We start from the raw sequence: 12,944 nt of genomic DNA, 5'->3' as shown, positions 1-12,944 counted from the left end.
CCAATTACTATGTTTCTCTTTTATTAGATAGGATATAAATATATATATATATAACATCTATATATACACTGGAGGGATCCTATCAATACCAGGTTAGAATCACTCAACATAACAACCAAACAACAAAGCCACCAGGATTCACTTGTCCTCCAAATATGATATATGACCATTAAGGTTTTCTGCCCCAGCTAACTCTCTATTCCCATACATGCTTTTTTCTTAGAATAGTCACCTAGAGCCTCAATATAAAAGGTGTCATAAAGATTCATGGATTTTCAGACTTCTAGGTTATAATTATCTCTTTTCTATTAGAACACATTAAAAATGACATGCAGAGACATGTTTGTCTAAATGAGACAAAGCCCAGAAGAAAAATGGACAAGAAATATTTGATATGAAAGAAATACCCGAGTGTAAAGCTATGTAGACAGTTAAAAAATAAACTTTTCTACTTAATCTAGTAAAATTCAGACTATGTAGATTGAAAACAAAAATAAATTAATCAATTCCTTTTAGGTTCATAATTGTTAAATAATTCTCAAAGTCAAGATTCTTTATGACTTTGCTAACTCAAATAAGTCTTAAGAGATTATATAAAAGCAACTTTAATTTTAAAAATTTGAGAATTCTATGACATTTATTTTACAGTAATTTCAAAATACTTTGATAAAAAACGACCCATTATTACATAATATTATAGATCAATTCAATATATAAAAACATGCACATAACTTATGTCTACTCAGAAACAATACACTCAATTAATTATTTGATTTTTTTTTTTAAAAAGACATTTCTATTATAAAAAAATAACTTTTGAATGTAATGAAAACTGTTTCTTTCTCATTTGTTTTAGGAGTGTATATTCTGAGCACCTGTATGTCCATTCCTCTATACAGGCTTAATTCTTGAACTGAATAAAATAATTTTTTTCTAAATCAATCTGTGTTAATTACCACACAGATAATTACTGTGTGTGTGTGTGTGTGTGTGTGTGTGTTTTCAATTTTCTTTAAGTTAACCTTTTTTACTTTGTGTCTATTTGAAATGTGGAGTTTGGTATGTATACCAATGCAACCAATATAATCACTGTCATTCTACCCATTCCCCAACCATCCCTGAGTCCAGGAATATGGTTTATGTGACCAAAAATTATTGCTTTCTCTAGAATTTTATGTAAGATAAATCACATAATATGTGATCTTAAATTAAACTTTTTTTAATTTAAGAAAAAAATTGAGATTATTCCTGATTTGGGAATATATGAGTAGTTTGAACCTATTGATTGTTGAATAGTATTCCTGTGTAGGAATATAGTGAAAATTGTTTATTCACTTACTTGTTGAGGGACATATGGGTTTTTTTGTTGTTTTTTGTTTTAGTTTGTGTCTCAGATTTGGAGTGGCTTCCAGTTTCAAATACAGTGCTATAAAAATTCAAACACAAATTATTTGTGTGGGTATATATGTTTATTTTCCTTTCATGAATACCTAGAGGTGGAATAGCTGAATTATAGAATTAATTTGACAGTCTATAAAAAACTGTCAAATTAATTCCCTATATTATTAACTTGTTTTACAGAGTGGTTGTATCATTTTTTATATCCATAGAAATATGTGAGAGTTACAACTTTTCCATATGATTAGTAGTCAATTTCTGTTTACAATTTAGCAATTTTAGTGATCATGTAGTAGTATCTCACTATGTCTTTATTTGCATTTTACTGATAACTTTTGAGGTTGATTATCAGTTGATATATTCATTGTCATATAGTCATATAATTAAAAAAAATATGTTGTCCATTATTTATCATTTATAATTTGTCTGTTTATGTTGCATGTTTTGTGGATATTTTATACCAGTATAGGCTTTGCTTTTTACTGTAATTATGTTTATTGAAAAGCAGAAGTTTTTAGTTTGATAAAATCCAATTTACCATTTTTATACTGTATTTTTATTTTCTCCCTGAGAAACCACTGTCTATTTCAAGATTTGCAAAGGTCATCTCCATGTTTTTCTTTACAAGATTTATACTTTATTTATTACATTTAATATGTGACCCATTTCAAGTAAAATTTTGTTGGTGTGAGGTAAAGTCAGTTATTTTCCATATTTATATGTCATTTTCTAGCACCATTCATTTAAAAGACATTATTTCAACATTTATTTGTTTAAAATACATTTATTTCATTGATAAATAAATTGTGAATATTGAATTTATGTCTTTATTTTACTATATTCCATTTGGCTATATGATTATCTTTGTGATAATTCCACATTCTCTTTATTACTGTAGCTTTATTATAAGTCTTGATGTCACACAATAAAATACTTCAAGTTTTTACTTGTCATTCAATATTACTTTTTTACTTCCTCTGTGTTTTCACACACCCAAATTTTTAAGAAAAAGCCTTCTGAGATTTTTATTTTATAGAATCTATAAATCAAATTGAAACTAGGGATCTTAATTTTTCTTATCTATGAATGTAATATTTCTTTTTATTTATATAATTTTTCTCAGGCAAGGGCTTTCACACATATCATTTAATATATTAATAACATTTCATTTTACCCTAACCGGTTTAGTTCAGTGGATAGAGCGTCGGCCTGCGGGCTGAAAGGTCCCAGGTTCGATTCTGGCCAAGGGCATGTACCTTGGTTGCGGGAACATCCCCAGTGGGAGGTGCGCAGGAGGCAGCTGATCAATGTTGCTCTCTCATTGATGTTTCTAACTCGCTATCCCTCTCCCTTCCTTTCTGTAAAAAATCAATACAATATATTAAAAAATAATATTTCATTTTACCCGAACCGGTTTAGTTCAGTGGATAGAGCGTCCGCCTGCGGGCTGAAAGGTCCCAGGTTCGATTCTGGCCAAGGGCATGTACCTTGGTTGCGGGAACATCCCCAGTGGGAGGTGCGCAGGAGGCAGCTGATCAATGTTGCTCTCTCATTGATGTTTCTAACTCGCTATCCCTCTCCCTTCCTTTCTGTAAAAAATCAATACAATATATTAAAAAATAATATTTCATTTTACCCGAACCGGTTTAGTTCAGTGGATAGAGCGTCCGCCTGCGGGCTGAAAGGTCCCAGGTTCGATTCTGGCCAAGGGCATGTACCTTGGTTGCGGGAACATCCCCAGTGGGAGGTGCGCAGGAGGCAGCTGATCAATGTTGCTCTCTCATTGATGTTTCTAACTCGCTATCCCTCTCCCTTCCTTTCTGTAAAAAATCAATACAATATATTAAAAAATAATATTTCATTTTACCCGAACCGGTTTAGTTCAGTGGATAGAGCGTCCGCCTGCGGGCTGAAAGGTCCCAGGTTCGATTCTGGCCAAGGGCATGTACCTTGGTTGCGGGAACATCCCCAGTGGGAGGTGCGCAGGAGGCAGCTGATCAATGTTGCTCTCTCATTGATGTTTCTAACTCGCTATCCCTCTCCCTTCCTTTCTGTAAAAAATCAATACAATATATTAAAAAATAATATTTCATTTTACCCGAACCGGTTTAGTTCAGTGGATAGAGCGTCCGCCTGCGGGCTGAAAGGTCCCAGGTTCGATTCTGGCCAAGGGCATGTACCTTGGTTGCGGGAACATCCCCAGTGGGAGGTGCGCAGGAGGCAGCTGATCAATGTTGCTCTCTCATTGATGTTTCTAACTCGCTATCCCTCTCCCTTCCTTTCTGTAAAAAATCAATACAATATATTAAAAAATAATATTTCATTTTACCCGAACCGGTTTAGTTCAGTGGATAGAGCGTCCGCCTGCGGGCTGAAAGGTCCCAGGTTCGATTCTGGCCAAGGGCATGTACCTTGGTTGCGGGAACATCCCCAGTGGGAGGTGCGCAGGAGGCAGCTGATCAATGTTGCTCTCTCATTGATGTTTCTAACTCGCTATCCCTCTCCCTTCCTTTCTGTAAAAAATCAATACAATATATTAAAAAATAATATTTCATTTTACCCGAACCGGTTTAGTTCAGTGGATAGAGCGTCCGCCTGCGGGCTGAAAGGTCCCAGGTTCGATTCTGGCCAAGGGCATGTACCTTGGTTGCGGGAACATCCCCAGTGGGAGGTGCGCAGGAGGCAGCTGATCAATGTTGCTCTCTCATTGATGTTTCTAACTCGCTATCCCTCTCCCTTCCTTTCTGTAAAAAATCAATACAATATATTAAAAAATAATATTTCATTTTACCCGAACCGGTTTAGTTCAGTGGATAGAGCGTCCGCCTGCGGGCTGAAAGGTCCCAGGTTCGATTCTGGCCAAGGGCATGTACCTTGGTTGCGGGAACATCCCCAGTGGGAGGTGCGCAGGAGGCAGCTGATCAATGTTGCTCTCTCATTGATGTTTCTAACTCGCTATCCCTCTCCCTTCCTTTCTGTAAAAAATCAATACAATATATTAAAAAATAATATTTCATTTTTTCATGCTATTTATATTGCATATGTAAGCTATATTTTACAATTGTTCATTGCTAGTTATATGGAATTTCAATTCCTTTTTGTATGTTAATCTTTATCCCTTGCCATGTGTACTTATTAATTCTGGTAGCTTTTGGGGGGGGAAATTTTAAAGTATTTCTTATGTATGTATTCATGTCATGTGTGATTAAAAGCATTTTCACTTCTAAAATGTATGCCTTGTATTTGTATTTATTTATTTATTGCACTGGGACTCATCTTCAGTTACCTGATAAAATCTTTCTCTGTCTCTGTCTTTCTCCCCTTTGGTTCTATGCTCTGTTCATTCTAACTACTTCTGTTCTTTTATTTAAAATTTCTGACGTGTATTTTTAAGTTTCAATTTAAATAAGTTATAGTACCCATTATTCCTGTATTGCTAGAACAGCCCCCTAGTAAGACATGGCCTCAATGGGATTCCCCACTGAAGCACCTTAGGTTCAAAAGGACTCACCATTTAACTGACCAGTCCTCAAACATCTCCTAACCCTGTGTCAGTTCTAGGAACTTCCCATTTTGTTGAACGAGGGTCATATTTTCCTGAGCCTCAGGGAATTTCATGTTATACATATATGGATTGTCAGTCACAAACTCATAGCAAGTTTTATCACACCCTTGGTGCTATATCTCAATGCAGCACAACCTTCACTAATTTTTTACACAATTTTCTGACACCTCAGCCCTTTTGTTCCCTGGTAACTGTCTTCTCAAGTCAGTGTGAAATCTGTGCATTGTTTGAGTTCCATCTCAATGTAACATAAACTGGAAAAGCATTTTCAGGAAGAGAGCCTGGGCAGTTGTACAGTTCACCTGCGGTGTTTTTGTTTTCTCAGGGATCTCAGTCCTGTGCTTCTATTGTTCACTGTCCAAACACAGTTGTCTCTTCCATTTTTTTCCAGGCTTCTAATTATTTTTGAGGAACATTGAAACTCTCTGTAATTTAGTTCCCTTATCTTCAGAGTTTGGATACAATTATATAACTTTAAGTTATCTTTATCTCAAGCTACACTACAGATAGATACTCTCAACTTTATTGTCTTGTTTTCCCATAAATAATGTGCTTTTCTTCAAACTACCAAACCCCCTGGGAGACAGTTACATAAGGACCATGCCATGATACTAAGTGTATGAATTTATTTTAATCATATGCTCACAGTCCTTCATTAGACTATCAGATGTAATCATATCATGGGTGATGGGCCTGTTTACCTCTGTCACCACAGGCAGCCACCTCATGCATTAACCCTAAGTCTTTCGTTCTCATATTGGTTTGCACATTTCAGTCTCACTCAATCCTCCTTTTGCTTGTCCTCTTAAGTGCTTTCACTAGAACATAACCTGGATTTGTCAAATTTTCAGTTTTTCTCAGTCTGTTTGACAACTTCTTTCACTTCCTGGTACTAACTGACCCTTGGATATTTGCCTGAGATTATTTCTTAGCCTGAAGACTCCTCAGTTGGAAGCTGCTTCTTTTTAGCATCTCTACTTGTGTTAGTTATGAAACCTGTAGTGAGCATCCTTCCTATTTGCCATCTCTGCTATCCAACCATTTCTTTCTTCGTTTTAACATACCTCACTCTCTTTCAAAACCATGCTATCTGTTTAGGCCACCCACAACAGTTCTTCTTGCTACCACCTACCTAACTGGTGGTTACTTCCAATAATTATATAAAAAAAATAACTCAAGACTGCTCTAGCACTGAGCTAAAATTTGGATTATTAATATAACCATCCTTCAATGCAAACAACTATCTTCACAGAGCTAACAACATCTTTATTCTTTATTGAGTTGATTTTCCTTCCCCATTCTTGTTATTTCCTTCATAGTGAAAGGAGTTTTAGGGATAAAATAGGCAGGTTTAGGGAGATTTAGGAATAAAGAAAGTCCATGGGAGGGCAAGGCATAGGTGAGTGCTTGGAGCTACCAAAAAGCATACATTCACAGAGAGAGAGAGAATAAAAGAGGTTTCACAGGATAAGGGGAGAGGAAGACATCCATTCACAGAACATAGGGAAAAGCCACAGCGTATGGAGAGAGAGAGGAAACAAACTTTCACAGAGGATAAATCAATGCTGACAAATGGGAGAAACAGGAAACAGATTTTCACAGGAGATAGAGAATTCCACCACTGAGGGGAGATAGAAAGAGAAGGGCACCATATGGGTTTTGGGCTTTGAAGCTGATATTCTACCAGTTAGAAGCTAGTATGGAGAAACAAAAAACTGCAACCTTTATAAACCTTAGAAAAAAGGAGCTTAGAAAAAAGGAGCTTGGACCCCCTCCCTACGTTGGCGTCTGTACTTGCTTCCAATAAGTTCCCACCCTTTTCATCTACACTTTTTGTTTGTGGCTTCATTCTTCGAATCCACCTGGACAAGAACCTGGGAAAGAAATCACCCTTGCATCCTGCTTAGTTGGTGCGTTGGCTGGGAACTCTGGAAGTCTAGTTCTTCACGTCAGACAGTGAGCATGAAGGACCCATGGACTCTATCTCTTTCTCTGCTGTCCCTTTATACTTTGGATACATTAACAGACACCCACCAGCCACTTACCAGTAAAGCTGGCTGCCAGCTCATGTGGCATTTCTCCTTTCTCCTACACTGTCCCTTCCCAGACACTCTCCGCCACAAGGAATCAGAGAGTCCTCTGCCTTTTTTCTTCTGCTTCCTATCTCAGGCAGCCCCCTCAACTCCACTGTCTCTGGTCCAGACCCCAGATCCTATGTAAGAGCATTTTCTATTTGGCAGAGGCGGAAGAATGAGAACAGAAAACTATGTCGCAGGGGCAGGAGAGCAAAGAGAGCCAGCACTTCCAGCGCTCCCTTTCCGCACAGACTCCCTGCCAGGTGGGGCGGAAGAGAGAGAGGGAGGCCATCCAGTGGACCCTACAACCACCTCCATCCCACATGTCGGCAAGGAGATAGGACATGTGCTCCCTGCCCCTTGTGCCTGTGTGACACTCCATGATCCGGGACAAGGCTTGCCAGTGGTCGGCACCACCAACTCATGGGGGGTTACCATATGTGCTGCTGCCTCCCAGTGCCAGCACCCTAGTGGAGTGGGACTGGAAAGAGAGAGAAACTGCATCCCATGGGCCTCCTGCCCCTTGTTGCACCCATGATATTGGGTAGGGGCAGCTCCAGGAACCTGGCACACATGGCTGTGGCAGACGGGGCTATCCCAAGGCCTTGCTTCCACTGCACCGGTGATGTCGCTATCTGAACTGCCTGGGTTACAAGGAGGGCTGGCAGGAAACTGTATCAAGGCTTGATCCTACCCCTCCCCTGGGGCTAGAGAACCTCTTGCCTTTATTGCAATCTTTGTGAAATTAATTTAGAACTGTGAGATGTCCTTTTGATCTGTTATTTTGAAACTAAAGTGTCTAGAATGTGTTCATAAGGGTCAATCTGAGGAATGCTAGTAGTTCACATTTCTTTGTTATTAGAAGGATTATTGGTTGGAAATGAAACTTTAGGAATATAGAAGGCATAAGGCATGATTATGCATTTTTGAAGGACAAAGAAGGATAGAAGGCTAATCTGTAAGTGTAGGAACTGTGAAGGTTGCATAAGTGATTGGAAGGAGAAGAGAAATGCTAGAAGTTTAGATGGAGCAAATGGGGTACTTCAGACCCCTTCCCAGCATGCCTGAGTAAAATTTACATATATATGTAAATGGGAACTAGTCAAAAAAGAGTGCTATTTGGGAGTAAATTTAAGCTTAAAAAAGGAGAAATTTAAAAATCTCTTCCACTACTATTCACAGATTAACCTAAAAGTTTTTATTCAAGCATTGACTCTCACCATTAATGAGACACCATAGTATAAAGGAGGTTGCTTTTCCCTGAGATGTGCCTTACAATGTCAACTAGCATGTCTCTCCAAGCTGCTTTTCTGGAGGGGATCAAGTTGGTTGCTCTGTTTTAAAGAAAGTAAAACTCTTTAAAGTAGCATTTTAATATTTGGGAGCAAAGAGAGCAAAAGTTGAGGTTCAGTAAAAGCAAAAAGTTTAGTCAGTTAATGGGAGGTTAAAACTCTAGAAAATTTAAAGTACTAATCTCAGCTAGAAGTGGATTCCAACTTGTTCCAATTGAGCCCCTCATTGTTGACCATGGAAACCATGGAAACCATGATAAAGGTAAGTTCTTTGATGGTGAGGGCCTACATAGGAATAGACTGGAGCTGTTTATACTCTCCCCAGAGCTCTGGGAGCTGCCGAACTCCGAGTCCTCAGCCTAGGAAAGTCCAAGGCCTCTTCAAAAATATTAGAACTATTTCAGGCACTTGTAACCATGGAAAAATGGGCCTCGGGGCATTAGAAATATTCCTATGGTTGGGCACACCACAGAGAGCAAACATGGGTATGCACTGCTCCCAGGAGAGGGAGGGTTGGAAGGACAGCTCTGCGTGAGTGAGGGCCTCCCAGATCAGTTGCTAAGTACAATTAAGTCCACCTGACCCTTATCTGCAACTGTATGCAGTGAGGCAATCTCTCACTCCTTGCTTGCAAGTTAGAGCTTCTACACCCTTAGCTAGGAGGGGGGACACCCTCACCAGCAAAAGGGGAGTGACAAAGGATGCTGGACAGGATGCTGGACATCCTTTCATGTGCTTTTTTACAGATGGGAAGTGCGTCATCTACACTGAGTAAAGATAGCCCCCTACAATGCATCATTAAGAATTGATATAATTTTGACCCACAAACACTGAAGAAAAAGTGCCCAATTTATTTTTGTACCCAGGCTTGGCCCTAGCACCAACTAGTGAATGGGGAGAGTTGACCCCTAGAGGGGAGTTTTAATTATAATATCATCCTGCAATTAGACCTTTTCTATAGAAAGGATGGGAAGTGGTCAGAAGTCCACTATGTCCAAGTTTTCTTTACCTTCAGGGTCAAACAAGATTTGTGTAGGGGCTATAAAATCTACCCTTCACTCCTGGCAATAGAAACCCAGAAACCACGGTGGTGGGGGAAGGCGGGGGAGGTGGAAAAGGTGGGAAGGCAGAGGCCAGGTACCCACCCAGGGCTGGGCTGACCTTGACTCACCCCAGGGATATATATCCTCTGATAAGGCAGGCAGATGGAGGCCACTGCATACTTCTTCCGTGGATCCCTAGATCACTCACCTCTGATGGGACACTAACTGCTACCTCAATTGACTTCCCTGTCCAGCAGGAAGTAGAAAGATCGTAGCCCCCTGTCCCCAACAGCAGTTGGGGCTTCCTAATAAGAGGGGAGACTGAACGGAGTTTTAGGGATAAAATATGACCTGAAATTTAGGGTGATTTAGGAATAAAGAGGGCCCATGAGGGAGGAAGGCAGAGGTGAGGGCTTGGAGCTGTCAAAAGGCGTGCATCCACAGAGAGGAAAATAATGGGCAAGGACTGAGTAATTCTAGAAGAAAAAATATTAGTGTATCTGTAACCTCCATTGTATAACCGGAAAGACCTGAATTGCAATCTATGGTGAATTATCCTAATTCTACTTCCAATTGACCTAAATTACTTTCATGAGCAGGAAAATATGAGTAATGCACCACCATTTACATTATATATCTAGTGTTTGCACTAGATATCTTTTTAATTGTTCTAGTTTAAATTAAATCATTATTGTAGCAGAAATTTACCAAATTAATTCTTCACTCAATTTAAAACTTATTTTTAATAAGACATTAGTAATTCTAAAACTTGCATTATCAAAAAAATTACATATTTATTTATTTATTTATTTATTTGACAGACAGTTATTCTCATGCATTTTAGATTCCAAAAAATACCAGCTGGTGCTGCTGCTATGTGTTATGAGATTCTGGCTATAAGCCTCAGACAAACAGTTTTTTTAATAACTTTTTTGTTGTCGTTGTTATTAGTCACAACAAAGTGAACTTGTAACAGCTCACTAGCATGATGAAACATAAGAAAAAAAGGTGAAGTAGCGCTTGACAAACCCAACCAATTAAAATTAAGTGGCGCTTTAATTAAAAAAAAATCTGCTCAGGGGAAAACTATAGTGTTCTCTAAAAGCACATTCCTCTGTCTCTCAAACTCTCTTAACAATAATGCTATTATTTACTTATATTGTCATAATACAAAGTGTGTGTTTGTGTGAATGATTTAAAAATTAATTGCCTATTAAAAATTCATACTGACTCCATAGTCTGTATATCCAAAGCAAGTATCTGTAGGAACCCATAAATTAGCCATTTTTCCTTGTGTAAATTATTCCTGTATTCGTTTTTTAAAAATATGTATTTTTATTGATTTCAGAGAGGAAGGGATTTTACAGAGAGGAAGGAAGAGGGATAGAGAGTTAGAAACATCAATGAGAGAGAATCATTGATCAGGCTTCCTCTTACCTGCCCCCTACTGCAGATGGAACCTACAACCCTGGCATGTGCCCTGACCAGGAATCAAACTGTGATCTCCTGGTTCACAGCTACAGGCTCAACCATGGAGCCATGCTAGCAGGGTTATTCTTTCTTTATGTTATATTGTAATACTTTATTATTTGATAATTTTAGGGCATTTGCCATTGCTTCTTTTGTCACCTATCAATACAGGCAAATAGATAACTGCTTATATAATTTCACTTTTCAAAATTTTCTGAATTTCTAGATACTTGAGGATTTTAAAGTGGAAATTTCTAGGAAATTTTTCTGACTTTCATTTGAACTATTAGAGATATGGTGTTCCAAATTTAATAATCATATTTTTATAAGTTTTGATACTACCTTCAACCAAAGTTTAACTGAAAGATAAAACATTATGATAAGGATTTGGCAAAATTGAATTTGATATAAATATTATGCAAATAAATTTATTTCTGGAAAAACAATTTTCCTTGGAAATGTCTATTTGAATTACTTATTAGTCACGCCATTCTATTTGTTAATTTTATGTTTTTAAGAAGCAATTGACAGATTATGATCAGGGCTGTTTTGATATGTAAAGGCAAAAAGATAAAACTTAAGCTCAATTTTTAATATAGAATGGACTAAATTCTGATATAGAATGGTTTCTGGTATAAGTTTTTAATTTGTCTAAATACTGTAACTTGTGTCCAGATCAATGACATTATTTCAATGTCTTAATTATCTTAATAATGTGCATATGTGTATATGCCATGAAATATACTAGTATTATACTACCCAGGTCCATCTTCATGGATTTATCCAAATTCTTATTTCTTCTATTACTTTCTGGATATCTTATATTATATAGCTGTAAATACCATAGTAAGTTTAGTCCATAATTAGTAACATATACTTATCAAGTATATATGGCATAACGAATGATAAATATTTTCTTATTTTGACTATGTTCTTTCTCACAAAGAACTTTAGATTATTTGGGGGGATTAATCTTTTTTTGTTGTTTATTTAATTTTAAATTAGTTACAACAATCTTTAGAGTGAAAGTAACACATTAAGTGAAAGTAACTTAATGTTGAAGAATCTGAATTCAAACTCAAACTATATTAAACAAAGGAAATATTATAGCATATTTTACATGGAAATCTAAGTATTTTAGGAAAGGATCAATCTTTTATGTCAAAAGTTAATGATAGGCTCTTGATCACTCTATCTCCTGCTGCTAGCTCTATCTGTATTCATCCCCAATACTAAGGATTGCCTTAATTTAGGCCACCCAGTTAAGCTGAACTCCAGCACTCCCAGATTCACATTATCCCAACCTGTAAAGCCAAGAAAGGAAAACAAATTCTTTCTTTTTCTTATACCCATTTATAAATTCAAGAGTAGTTTTTTTGTTGTTTTGTTTTATTTTTGCTTATTTGTTTGTTTCGTATGCACTTGAAGGTATTGTCTACTTCTGGAGAAGCAAAAACAAAACAAAACAAAAAAAAGCAGTTTTTATTCATTGTCTTAACTTGGACATGTGAGGACAAAAGGATGATGGCCTGGTGCAGCTGCCATATCTATATCTGATCTTAAAAACATCAATTTTCATTCAATCTCATTTCCTGTTAATAAAATAATTCAAGTTATACATCAAGAATAATAATAGGTAAAGTATTGAGTGCTTACTTCATTTTAAAGGATGCTTATGATGTTTTGTTTTGTGCACTGCTTTATGCAATCTTTGCAACAATTTTACAAAATAAATAATATTTTTAGAAACCTCTTAATGTTGAAGAATCTGAGGCCCAGGAAGTTTAAGTAACTTGTCAAACTACAAATATAAAGCAAGTGGTAAAGATAGGATTTAAAAATTGAGGGTGAAATCAGGAGCTTCACAGACAAAAAAGGACTATGGGAGTTTATCACCACCAAACCAGCACTGCAAGAAATGCTAAAGGGTCTGCTGTAAAAAGAAAAAAAAATAGCAAACGAAGGAACACAGGGGTAAAGAATAAAAATGGTGACAAACAAGAATCTATCAATAATAACTTTAAATGTAAATGGGTTAAATGCCCCAATCAAAAGACATAGGGAACTGAGTGGATAAGAAAACATGACCCATATATCTGAT

Source organism: Myotis davidii, unplaced genomic scaffold (genome assembly GCF_000327345.1).
Source record: "Myotis davidii unplaced genomic scaffold, ASM32734v1 scaffold24, whole genome shotgun sequence".
Taxonomy (NCBI): Eukaryota; Metazoa; Chordata; class Mammalia; order Chiroptera; family Vespertilionidae; genus Myotis; species Myotis davidii.
The sequence above is the reverse complement of the archived record's forward strand: the minus strand, read 5'-3'. Positions refer to the sequence as shown.